This window comes from Salvelinus namaycush, chromosome 12, assembly GCF_016432855.1.
Source record: "Salvelinus namaycush isolate Seneca chromosome 12, SaNama_1.0, whole genome shotgun sequence".
NCBI lineage: Eukaryota > Metazoa > Chordata > Actinopteri > Salmoniformes > Salmonidae > Salvelinus > Salvelinus namaycush.
In genome coordinates, this window is record NC_052318.1 from 40,141,573 (window position 1) to 40,154,486 (window position 12,914).

Here is a 12,914-nt window from a genome sequence, read left to right on the forward strand (position 1 = left end):
GACATAAGCCCATCAAATGGAGTGCACTGAGTTCTATCAGACAGATAGTTAGCAAACCATGCAACTGCATGCTCTGAAAGGCCTACACTCGACAATCTCTGCCTTAGTATAGCATGATCAACTGTATCAAAAGCCTTAGAGAGATCAATAAAAAGTGAGACACCGTGCTGTTTTTTGTCAAGGGCTTCAGTGATATCATTTAAAACCTTCATGGCTGCTGTAATTGTGCTATGCTTCTTCCTGAAACTCGATTGGTACATTGATAAAATAGAGTTAGTAAATAAAAACTCTTTTAGCTGTTCACTCACAAGGGTTTCAAGTATTTTCACCAGGGGTGACAGCTTTGAGATTGGCCTATAATTATTTAAAAGAGTTGGATCTCCTCCTTTTAAAAGTGGTAGGACAAATGCTGATTTTCAGATTTTCGGAATTTCATTACATTCCAGGGTTAGATTGAACAGATATGTTGTCACGCCCTGACCATAGTTTGCTTTGTATGTTTCTATGTTTTGTTTGGTCAGGGTGTGATCTGAGTGGGCATTCTATGTTGTATGTCTAGTTTGTCTGTTTCTATGTGTTTGGCCTGATATGGTTCTCAATCAGAGGCAGGTGTCAGTCGTTGTCTCTGATTGGGAACCATATTTAGGTAGCCTGTTTTGTATTGTGGGTTGTGGGTGATTGTTCCTGTTACTGTGTTCCTGTGTTCACGTTATGGGACTGTTTCGTCTTCGTTCATTTTGTCGGTTTATTGTTTTTGTTCGTTGTTGAAGTATTCTATTAAAATGGATAATCATCACGTTGCATTTTGGTTCTCTCTTTCGCCCGACGAAGAACGTTACATATGTAAGTGGTTCAGCTATGAAATCCGCTGCCAGATTTAAAAAGCAGGGATCCAAAAGATCAGGACCTGCAGGCTTTCTCTGATCTAAGGATTTCAGAGCTTTATGTACCTCCTGCACTGAGAATGGCAAAAAGCTAAAAGTTTGACCAGCTCTCACTGGTTCATCCACACAGGGTTGTACAGAGACAGAGGACACTGGTTCATCCACACAGGGTTGTACAGAGACAGAGGACACTGGTTCATCCACATAGGGTTGTACAGAGACAGAGGACACTGAATCAAACAGCCTACCAGATGATACAAAGTGCTCATTGAAACAATTCAGCATTTCAGTTTTGTCATATACAGAGTCCTTCAAAACACATGACGGTAATTCATTAACATTACTGTTACCAGACATAGACTTAATAGCCTACCAAAACTTTCTAGGGTCATTCAGGTTATCAGTGGTAACAGACATAAAATATTCAGACTTGGCCTTCCTGAGAAGATAAGAACACTTGTTTCGTAACTGCCTAAAAATAAGCCAATCAGCATCAGAACATGATTTCCTTGCTTTAGCCCAGGCTAGATTACGGCCATGAATAATACAAGACAGCTCAGAAGAAAACCATGGATTATCCCGCCCTTTAACCCTGAACCTGCGGAATGGGGCATGTTTGTTTACTATTTGGAAAAAACCATCATGAAAGAATTTCCAGGCAGTTTCCACATCAGGGATAAGCTCAATCTTGCTCCAGTCAAAATAAAACAAATCATGAAAGAAAGCCTGCTCATTAAAACACTTCAAATTTCTCTTACGAATAAAACATGGGTTTATCTTAGGAACCTTAATATTTCTAACAGCAACAACAGCACAATGGTCACATAAATCATTACAAAAAACACCAACCGCAGAATATTTATGTGGAACATTTGTTAATATCAAATCAATCAGGGTAGATTTATCTGGGCATTTAAGATTTGGGCGAGTGGGTGAGTTATTAATCAACTGGGTAAGATTCATAGAATTACAAAACATTTTTAAATCATCAGACACTGGCTTTAACTAACACCAGTTGAGATCACCAATCAAGATCATTTCACTGTAAAGAAGTTTAGACATAAGGTGCGTCAAAGAAGAAAATGCATCACCGAGAGCAGAGGGGGGTCTATAACAGCCAATCAATGTTATAGAGAGACCCTTTGAAACCTCAATATTCAAAGCAAGAAATTCCAACTGTTTACAAATAGTTTCAGACTTTGCCACACTTACAGGGAATTTAGTTTTTACATATATAGCCACACCCCCACCTATCTTAACTCGATCAGTGCGATAAACATTGTAACCACTTATACAAATATCCTTATCAAAAACAGACTTGCTGAGCCAGGTTTCAGAAAACACGATTACATTAGCATCAGTTGATTTAGCCCAAATCCTAAACCCATCAATTTTTGACAACAGGCTGCGTACATTTAAATGAAAAATACCAAAACCAGATCTTGATTTAAAATCAGAGGGGGTTTGGAAAGATTGCATATCAGGGCCAGGGTTAGGTTGCACGTTACCTAATATCAACAAAAGAATAATAACTATAATAACTAGGCACCTCTGTTTAATAACCATGCACGGCTTCTCTTTTTTAAGAGACCTACTGCAAGCGAATTCTACAAGTGAGTTTCCAAACAATACAGTCATTTAAAACCATTAGACTTTGGTAGTGACACAAATTCATACTGTTCACATCATGCCACAAATACATCGGCACTTGGACGAGTGGACCGAGTGAAAAAGAGCGAGTTCCTGCAGACAAAATGTCTAATGGACGGGAGAGCACATTGTCAGATGTACTCACCCTGCGACAATGTTCGTTTTCTCCAGAGTTCAGTAAAGTCAGTGCACAAAGCAATACCACGAAAATTGTCATTTTCTCTGACAAATGTAAAAAATAGAGGCCAACGAAGGTAAGGGGAGAGAGGGACAGCGTGTATGTATGAGTCTGAATGTGAGTATTTGCGCGTGTGAGTAGATTGGGTGTTGAGGTCGATTGAGAGAACGGGTTGGGGATTGTTGAGCTGCCACTGACAGCCAGGCGAAGAGCAAAAAGGAGCAGCTTGGACGAGACACTCCGCGGACGAAGAAGGAACTCAGGCCAGCCAGAGATAGGGTTACTTTGGTAAACTTCAAGTAATGAAGTGCCGAGTTGAGGAGGACCCGTGATCTTTACACCAGCAAAAACAAAGTAGTTTGCACTACACAACAAGGAAGTTACTCAATCATAAATAAATAGGTTATTAGTAGGTTAAAATGTACAAGTCACAGACAAACGACTTGACATGCTGCCATCTTGGATTTCTCATCTGGTCATCAGGATACATGATACAAATAAATCAAAAACTAGATCTGTGAGATCAACTAGCAACCAACACATTCCTCAAGGGCCTCAGGAACCAGCATGTGGCTTATGAGGTAATGAATCAAGATCCCAGCTCACTTGTGGAGGCTCAGAGACTTGCAGAAGATGAATAAGCTACAGCTAAAGCTTGAACAGGCTGCCGCTGTGGACCACATGATCCAGGAGTTCCCAGAGTACTCTCTCAGGCAGTTTGAGGGCAGCAGTCTTGAGAGTCAGGAGAGGAGACAAGGACGTTTACCACTGCAGCAGGTTAACAGGATGAGAGTCCGCTCATTAAGTCCCACCCGCACTGCTACAGGGCCGTGTTACCGATGTGGCGAGGAAGGACACTTCCGGAGAGAATGTGTGAGGCCCCTCAGCCTAACCCCTCCCCATACCCAGGGTGGTAAAGAACTTGGCCAAGCTACTTCTGCAGGTGGGCTTGTCAGCCAATGGAGACAGTCCCCTACTGTACAAGTCAGCTGTACTACAAACAGAGGGCCAAGTTTGCAGATATCTCTGACAGTCAACAGCATCCCAGTCCAAGCTGTTGTAGAGACTGGAGCTGAAACAACAATCCTCTCTGAGAGTCTTTACCAGCAGTTCCCTGTGAGTGAGCAGACAACTCTCAAGAAGATACTCCTTTGGAATGCTGAGTCGGGGAAAGACATGACTGCCATGGGTGGACTGAAACTTACATTTAAGATCTGCACCAGGAGCTTTGAATGGGAGGTGTACATGGCCCCTATACATGACACTTTCCTCCTCAGCCTGGCCCTGTTGAGAGCTGCAAATGTAACTATTCATGCCAATGGAAGAGTCTTCATCGAGGGGGAACTTTTGCCTGACAAAATCGTTGGAAGCGACAGACCAGACTACTTCGTAGCTCGGGTGCTCCTGGAGAAAAACACAACCTTCCCACCAGAATGGGAATGTTTAGTCTGGGGTGAAGTTGACCATCCAAAGCCCGGTGTCTCTACTGTACCTGAGCCTCTAAGTATCAACGAATCGGTGTCCTCCAGAAGTGTTGCCACAACCATGGAGCAGAGGGTGCTTGTCAGGCTCTGCAACCTTTCGAGCAACAAGGCCACTCTACCAAGAAGAGCTTGCCTTGGTTTCCTGGTCGAAACATTCACTGATGACCCCTCCAGTCCATCTTGTCCAGCTGAGCAGAAAGTGCACAGCGACCAGAAATGAGAAGAGTGACTGCTGCCACAGACCTACCTGAACATCTCCAGGCCATGTTTGCTGCTTCAAGCAACAAACTCAGTGGGGAACAACAACAGCGGTTGATTGAGCTCCTGCTGGAGTACAAGTCCCTTTTTGAAATGACCAACACTGACTTAGGTTACATGTCTGCTATCACCCATAAGATAGACACTGGAGTGGCTAGGCCAGTACATCAACAGGTTCGACAGACACCTCTTGGGTTCCAAGGAGAAGAGGAAACGCACCTTAAAGCCATGCTGGAAGCAGGTGTCGTCACACCATCCTCCTCAGAGTGGGTATCCCCCGCCATCTTAGTTTGTAAGAAGGATGGTGGAGTCCCCTGGTGTGTCGATTACCGCCGCCTCAACAACCTGACAGCCAAGGATGCATACCCCTTGCCCAAGATTGAGGAGTGTCTTGATGTCCTTGGCGGAGCAAATGTCTTCTCCACATTAGATCTTCAATCTGGTTATTGGCAGATAACAGTCGATGAAAAGGACCGGGAGAAGACAGTGTCTATCACTAAATATGGGCTCTACCAATACACCTGTATGCCATTCAGCCTTTGCAATGCCCCAAGTATGTTTCAGAGGGCCATGGAGCTCGTCCTCTGTGGACTCTAATGGGAAACACCTACTGCTCTATCTGGATGACACCATCATCCAGGGGAGAAGAGTTGACGAGAGCCTAGAACGGCTTGCAGATGTCTTCCAATCGCTTCACAGCTACGGACTGAAGCTGATGTCATCCAAGTGCAACCTACTCAAGGAAGAAGTCCTGTTCTTAGGGCATGTCGTGAGTGGTGAAGACAGAAGTCACAACCCTGCTCTGATCAAGGATGTGTGAGCCTGGCAACCTCCTAGTAATGTGCAAGAACTGCAAGCCTTCATGGGGTTACGCAATTACTGCCGCAAGTTCGTTCCAGCCTTTGCAGAACTTTGCCATCCCACTCAACATTCTCCTCAGGAAGGAAGCTAATTTCCTGTGGAGAGAAGAGCACCAGAATACCTTCAATCAGCTTAAGGAAAAACTGAGAACAGCCCAAATACTAGGGTATCCAGCTGCAGAAGGGAAGTACATCCTTGACACGGATGCCTCAAACCACAGTATTGGCTGCAGTGCTTTCGCATCTACAGTGGGGAGAAGATAATTATCACCTATGCAAGCACCCACCTCACGCCAGCTCAGCAGAGGTACTGCATCACTAGGAGCTAGTTATTGGCCACTGTCCACTACACCCGCCAATTCCGCCACTACCTATCACTATCACAGCAGCCTGACTTGGTTGTTTCGGTTCAAGCACCCAGAAGGCCAGCTAGCTCGCTGGTTGGAAGAGCTCAGCCAGAATGACTTTGACATTGAACGCCGGGCAGGCAACCGCCACTCCAACGCCAATGTGATGTCAAGATGGGACGGCTCCAGTGCATGTGACTGTTATCAAGCAGGCAAGGATGTAATGGACCTACCATGCCAAGGTTGTAAACACTGCCAGAGACTGCATGAACAGTGGGCAAGGTGAGTGGATGATGTAGATGATGTAGTGCCGCTGGCGCTGAGGTGCATTGGACTTGGAGAGACTGAGAACAAGGAGCCCAACAGTGCCAGTAGCCACCCATCACAGGAAGATGGCCAGCCAGATGCTCCAACGCTAGAAGCTCCAACTGTAAACTGGCTTCAGCCACTTAACAGTGAGGAACTAGCCGAAGAGCAAAATAAAGATCCTGTCCTCTCCATCCTTCACCAGTGGAAAGAGTCAGGAAGCCTTCCCACTAAGGATCAAGTTGCCCTGAAGAGCCCTGCACTAAGAAGGTACTGGCTGTGCTGGCCTCAAGTTGAACTATGCCAAGGTGTTCTCTACTACCACTGGGAGAAAGCTGGTGGACTCAGCCCATCTTCATTGTTGCTGGTGCCAGCCTTAATGCAGATTTAAGTGTTGCAAGCTTGCAACGACCCATCAGAGCTTGCCATGACCCTTCTCCGCCAGAGCTACCACTGGTATGGAATGGGAGGAGATGTCCACCTGTTTAGAGAGAGATGTCAGCACTGCAATTCTCATAAATCTGCAGGTCCCATTAAAAGAGCCAAGATTCAAACTAACAGGCTGGAGCACCTCTGGATCGTCTCCATGTGGACATGCTAGGCCCATTTCCAGGATCCAGTTCCGGAAACAAGTACATCCTCATTATCATCGACCAATTTACTCTGTGGGTTGAATCTTTTCCTGTTCTTGACCAAGGAGCTAAAACGGCTACTAAGAGACTGGTATATTACTTCAATGCCAAACTCGATGTGCACACAGACCAAGGTCGCAACTTTGCAAGTTTTCTGTTTAAGAGTGTGTGCAGGCTCTTGCAGATCTCAAAGACAAGGACAACACCATATCATCCGGCTTCCAACGGTCAGGTTGAGCGGTTCAACCGCACACTACTCCAGATGATCCGCTGCTACGTGGACCAGAATCAACAAAACTGGGATGAACACTTGCAGCTCCTGACGTCAGCTCGTACCCCAGCTCCCTATAGGCAATCACTGGGTTCACTCCAAATCGGCTGATGCTTGGAAGAGAGATCCATCAACCTCAGGATATCTGGTCTGGTGCAGCAGAGGTAAAGTCTGACAAGATGGAAGGCCCAGAGTTCCTCTACAACCTGGAGAAGGTCTAAAGGAAGCACAAAGAACTGCAAGGGAGCATTTCCGAGCAGCTCAGCAGCGTCAAAATAAAATATATGAGACAGGACTTACACTGTCGGAGATCTTGTATACAGTTTAAGTCGGAAGTTTACATACACTTAGGTTGGAGTCATTAAAACTCGTTTTTTAACCACTCCACACATTTCTTGTTAACAAACTATAGTTTTGGCAAGTCGGTTAGGACATCTACTTTGTGCATGACACAAGTAATTTTTACAACAATTGTTTACAGACAGATTATTTCACTTAAAGTTCACTGTATCACAATTCCAGTGAAAGAAGCCACTGCTTGCTTTCTTCCTTGCAGTTTCCAGTCAAGTTATAAGTCAGAGAGACTGTGGACTTTGTTTATTTATCTTTATTGTTTAAGCCAGTCTACAGCAAGTTTAGACCGTAATGACAGTAGTTATGTCATATGTAATTTAGGGTTACGTGTACCGAAGGGACTCGGTACTCATGGAGGGGGGTAGTGTAGTGCAAATGGCATAGCCCTTGTTTCCCCCATGTGTTCTAAGGTGTACGTTCTGTACACTTGATAGCGTTAATGGGTGTGCCATGTTTAGGTTAGCTAGTTGTCTAGTAATTCCCACAGTTGAAAGTTTGCTCACATACTCATGGCATGGAGGTGGACATCGATCTATGCCTGAGCAAAAGCGCCTAGACATAGCTTGTGTAATCACCATTTGTATAAGATCATCTACTGCCAATATCTTTATGTGAATTCCCATCATCATCATACCGGTATCATCTGAGAAGATCCTTCAGTAAACATCCATCAAACGTGAATCATTCTTGTCGTGGCCATTCTTGACCCACACGTCAGTAGCTAGGAAGAGCTACAGTGCATTCGGAAGGTATTCAGACCCCTTGACTTTTTCCACATTTACATTAGTTTACAGTGTTATTCTATAATGAATTAAATCATTTTTTCCCTTCATCAATCTACACACAATACCTCATAATGACAAAACAAAAACTGTAATTGTTTTGTTGTTGTCGCAAATGTATTAAAAATTAAAAACTGAAATATCACATTTACATAAGCATTCTGACCCTTTACTCAGTACTTTGTTGAAGCACCTTTTGGCAGCAATTACAGCCTCGAGTCCTCTCTGGTATGACACTACAAGCTCAGCACACATGTATTTGGGTAGTCTCTCCCATTCTTCTCTGCAGATCCTCTCAAGCTCTGTCAGGTTGGATGGGGAGCGTCTCAAGGATTGGGTTGGGCCACTCAAGGACATTCAGAGACTTGTCCCAAAGGCACTCCTGTGATGTCTTGGCTGTGTGCTTAGCGTCGTTGTCCTGTTGGAAGGTGAAACTTTGCCCCAGTCTGAGCGCTCTGGAACAGGTTTTCATGAAGGATCTCTCTCTACTTTGCTCTGTTCATCTTTCCCTCGACCCTGACTAGTCTCCCAGTCCCTGCCACTGAAAAACATCCCCACAGCATGATGTTGCCACCACCATGCTTCATGGTGCCAGGTTTCCTCCAGACGTGACGCTTGGCATTTAGGCCAAAGAGTTCAATCTTGATTTCATCAGACCAGAGAATCTTGTTTCTCATGGTCTGAGAGTCCTTTAGGTGCCTTTTGGCAAACTCCAAGTGGGCTGTCATGTGCCTTTTACTGAGGTGTGGCTTCCATCTAGCCACTATACCATAAAGGCCTGATTGGTGGAGTGCTGCAGAGATGGTTGTTCTTCTGGAAGCTTCTCCAATCTCCACAGAGGAACTCCGGAGCTCTGTCAGAGTGACCATCGGGTTCATGGTCACCTCCATGACCAAGGCCCTTCTCCCCCGATTGCTAAGTTTGGCCGGGAGGCCAGCTCTAGGAAGAGTCTTGGTGGTTCCAAACTTCTTCCATTTAAGAATTATGGAGGCCACTGTGTTCTTGGGGACCTTCAATGCTGCAGATATTTTATGGTACCCTTCCCCAGATCTGTGCCTCGACACAATTCTGTCTCGGAGCTCTACGGACAATTCCTTCAACCTCATGGCTTGGTTTTTGCTCTGACATGCACTGTTAACTGTGGGACCTTATATAGACGGGTGTGTGCCTTTTCAAATCATGTCCAATCAATTTAATTTACCACAGGTGGACTGCAATGAAGTTGTAGAAACATCTCAAGGATGATCAATGGAAACAGGATGCACCTGAGCTCAATTTCGAGTCTCATTGCAAAGGGTCTGAATACTTATGTAAATAAGGTATTTCTGTTTTTTTTTTTATACATTTGCAAAAAGGGTCTAAAAACCTGTTTTCACCTTTTCATTATGGGGTATTGTGTGTATATTGATGAGGGAAAACTGTAATTTAATCCATTTTAGAATAAGGCTTTAAAGTAACAAAATGTGGAAAAGGTCAAGGGGTCTGAGTACTTTCCGAATGCACTGTATGTCCTGTAACATCACAATATGTTACGAATTCCAATTTGTTGTGGCTAGGTGGCTAACGCTAATGTTAGCTAGGCGGATAATGTTAGCTAGGCTATGGGTTAGGGGTTTAGGTTAAGATTAGGAGTTAGGTTAAGGGGTTAGGGTTATGGCATTTGTGCCCAACCTTCTTTGACGTGAGATCTACTTTTTCATTTGCCAGCCTGATGACATCTACCAGTCTCTAAATCTAAACCAACCAACAAAATGTATGAAACACAACACATCGCTGATTATGGACCTGCTGCTATGATACCTATTTGGTACGCAAATATAATTTGGACCAATAACATGTTTTCCACAAATAAGTGCAACTCATTTAATTTCCTATCTTAGTGTGACTTTTAGCATTGGGTGGAGGCAAGTAGGTTTCCATAGTCAGGGCTGTAGCAGCTTGTTGCAAGTCTCATGCAGGCCACAAGGTGGTCATTATTCATAGTAGATCTGTACTTGGACTTTATTATCTTCAAGTGAGAAAATGCAGACTCACAGAGATAGGTTGATCCAGTTGATCCAAAAAGGGCTGATAAGTTGAGAGCACATCTTCTTATGTTGGGATACTTCTCCTCTAGAAGTAGCTCCCAGAACTCTTCCTTCATCTCAGTGGTTGCCCTGGATGTCAGCTGAATGTCATTTTGAAGGGTGAAAAATTTTGTTTCTGCTATTGTTGTGTCCAACTGAAAAGGTGATTCCATTTTGGAGGCAATGACTTCCAGATTTATGTCTGTGCCAAACGGAAAGCACATATAAGTGGCAATAGGCTCAAGTGATGCAAAGTCAGTGAAACGACTGTCAAACTCAGATAATATGCTCTGGACTTGCTCCACATAACGTGCACTGTCAAGCTGTGCTGTATCCTTGCATTCATAACTTGAACGCCAGGGCATGTGTTGGAGTGCAGGTCCTTACGTTGCAGCTTTCTTGTGAGCAGTTGTAGTTTGCATTTAAAAGTGTTCACAGAGCTGATCATGTCGAGTACGTGTTTGCCTTTTCCTTGCAGCTCTACATTTAATTCATTAAGCATGTAAGTTAGGTCAGTGAGAAAAGCTAAATCCAGGAGCCACTGTGTGTCCTCCAGCTGTGCATATTCTGCATGTTTGGAGACCTTGAGAAACTCCTTGAACAACTCACTGAATCTCCCTAAAAATGTATCTCGGCTCAGCCACCGCACATCCGTGTGCAGCAGCAGGTCTGTGTGCTCCGCTTCAGTCTCTTCTAAGTGAGCCCGAAATAGCCTCCGCTGTAGGCTTCTTGCTTGAGTAGAACACACAATCTTCATCGCAACATCCATCACCTTTTTCATGTTTAACATCTTCCTGCACAAAGCTTTCTGATGAATTACGCAGTGATAACTAAGGAAATCCGGGAAAGAATCATCCTGTTGGCACAATGCAACGAACCCACTAATGCGGCCTACCATAGCGGATGCCCATCGGTAGGAATGAAGACAAGCTCACAAAATGGGCATTTGGAATTTGTTAGCAAACCTCATAAAAGCTTGAAAAATATATTTGCCCCTTGTGTGTCAGTGGCAAAATGGCAAGTAGTTCCTCCATTGTACTCATGTTGTCAAATACCATTCTGACGAAAATGCATAACTGTGCTCTACCATATCTGTGGACTCGTCAAACTGGAGGGAATAACACTTGCAGTTGTCAATATCCTTCTTCAGTTGATTCTCGAGGTTCTCTGCTATTCCCTCACATCTTCTTGTCACTGTATTTCTGGACAACTGAATGTCATTAATGGCAGCCTCAATAAATGATTTATTGATTGCCTCCACATCTTTGAATTACTTTTTATGCTTAGCAAGAACGCGACTCACACGATAAGATGCTATGGTTGCCGCCTTCCCAACTGCTGCGCTGGCAGTTGATTTTTTAGTTTTTGTACCTTTCTTCTTCGTAATGCAGTCATTGCTGGAAAATCTCTTTCCTGGGTTTTGTGTGTGGTTTTAAAATGTTGTTCTATGTTACTTTTCTCTGGGATAACGATGCTATTTTGGCAGATGAGACACACACGTTTTGAGTTTGACATGACGAAAAAATAATAAAATAAAATAATTATTTGTGGAAATGACACATTTTCTTGTTTTCACTCATTATTGGTGCTGTCGACCACACAACTTAAGAACAATTTAACAATTGCTAGTCGTTCGTGTTAAATATCGTACTAATTTGAGTGCCCCTGATTTATGTTTACTATGTTGCATCTATTCTTAACTGCTAAGCAGGTAGCTTAGCGGTTTAGAGTGCTGTACCAGTAATTGAAAGGTTACTGGTTCAAATCCCCAGATCAACTAGGCACTTAACACTAGTTGCTCTTATAGGTCACTCTGGATAATAGTGACTGCTAAATGATGTAAAAGTAAACGAAACCAGGCTGGGTAACTAGTCTGACCTAAGAACAATGTCCAATTGCTAGCACAAAAAATGGTAGAAGTATGTTGTTTTTAGAAAAAGGGGCGTACCAGGGTAACTGATTATAAATAAATGTTTCGAAATGACCAAATATTTGATCAACTTACCTCAGAATCATTTTATTAGAGTGACTTAAAAAATGTTGATTAGCATTTTAACTCTTGTGCACCCAACATGGTCAGGAAGATATTAGGGTCACAACACCAAAACACTTCATTGCATTTTCCCCTTTTATCGACCTCTCATTTCCAGGAACTGAGGATGTCCAGGAAGGACATTAATAATGGAGATGGTGATAATCAAACATAGAACTGTCCTGCTACTTTGACAAATCCTTTCACACGTGGGCTATAATTGCAGCAGAGGAGTGAATGGGCAGACATGTTGGACATTAGTGTGTTGCAAAAAAAAAACAGCTAGTCCTGCCATGTTGGAAAGACACCAAGTCTTTCCAACATTCTCTCACCATTAGAAGCAGGATATGACCTTCATCAGATAAGTTTGATGACTCATACAAACAGAAAGACCAATTTAACACATCTAAATGAATAAGGCCAGATGTCTGAAATATGCAGGCCTATTCTGTGACTGTGTCTGCCAGAGCAATGTCTCTTCTACCTCCACCCAGTCAGCTAAATGGAGGCACACGTTTAATGCTGTGACTATGATCAGATTTACAACCTCTATAGTCTATTATTTACCTGTTTGTAATGGAATTCAATAAATACGAGTGTATGAGTAATCTCATACTCATACATAGATTTTTTTTTAACATGTTGACACAATTCCCGCAACTTCAATTCGTTCATCATGACGCTATCAGGTGCGGGTTTGGGAAATCCCGGATTGTAATAACGCATTTATCATTAACGGTCTACACCTTTAAGACGTCGAAACTGTGCGTACTGGGAGTGGGCATATGTTCAACTGTAAAATCACAACAA